This window comes from Myotis davidii, unplaced genomic scaffold, assembly GCF_000327345.1.
Source record: "Myotis davidii unplaced genomic scaffold, ASM32734v1 scaffold44, whole genome shotgun sequence".
Lineage (NCBI taxonomy): Eukaryota > Metazoa > Chordata > Mammalia > Chiroptera > Vespertilionidae > Myotis > Myotis davidii.
In genome coordinates this window covers 5,673,175-5,673,992 of record NW_006299705.1, presented here as the reverse complement: position 1 = coordinate 5,673,992, position 818 = coordinate 5,673,175, and the positions used below count along the sequence as shown (strand labels likewise).

The 818-nt window shown below is 45.0% G+C and overlaps 1 pseudogene; it reads right to left on the bottom strand.

Annotated features, from left to right (window-relative positions):
* Positions 1-7: 7 nt before the first annotated feature.
* LOC107184940 lies at positions 8-352 on the bottom strand (annotated as a pseudogene).
* Between the last annotated feature and the right edge of the window lie 466 nt (positions 353-818).

Below are 818 nucleotides of genomic sequence, written 5' to 3'. Positions count from 1 at the left end.
TAGCTCCTTACATAGGTTTTGGTCATGGGGCAGCACCCGCAGGTCTAAATCAGGGTGGGGGGTGTTCGGTCCTTCCAGGCTTCATGACAATGCTTCCTAACTACCTTGCTGTGAATGGCACAGCTTACACAGTAATGTAGCTTCACATACAGCTTGGGAAGTACATAGGCACCAAAGACACTCGCTTCGGAGATGTCCCTACTGGCTGCGGCCTCTACTATCTTTTGAATGACAAACTTCTTAATGACCTTGTCCTTGGGCATGCACTGGGCACAGTTGGTGCAATGAAAAGGCTGCACATGGCCTTGGCCTTTTTTTTGGCACTACCGTTATTCCTTCTTTTCTTGGTCATCTTGGAAATGAGGACCCAAGAGAGCATCACTGGTTTCTTGTTTTCTCCTATCTCATACATGACACCTGTACTAATAATATAAATTTCACTTGCAGAATGTTTTATAGCTCACAACTCACCCCTCATTAGAGTCACACCAATACCTCTGACTTATCTAAGACCAAAGTCTGCCTTTCCAATTTCTCTATTTTCCAAATCCAGTGCTCTTTCGGAATCTCTTAATTTGTGGTGTCTCCAGTCTGAAACCTTGGAGTTTTCCTTAATTATTTCTTCTCTCTTAGTTTGTGGATCAGCCCTGACTCAAGCTGGGCTAATGAGAGTTGTCCAAGACTAACAGGAGAGATTGTCTCTTCTTGGGTTGCTGAGCTGATAGGATCTTTGAGCTGCAGGTGGCTATCTTGCCTGCCTGAGGGAAGCAAAGATGAGAGAGGGCAGAATATTCCTGATGGTGTCATTTGAATCCCTC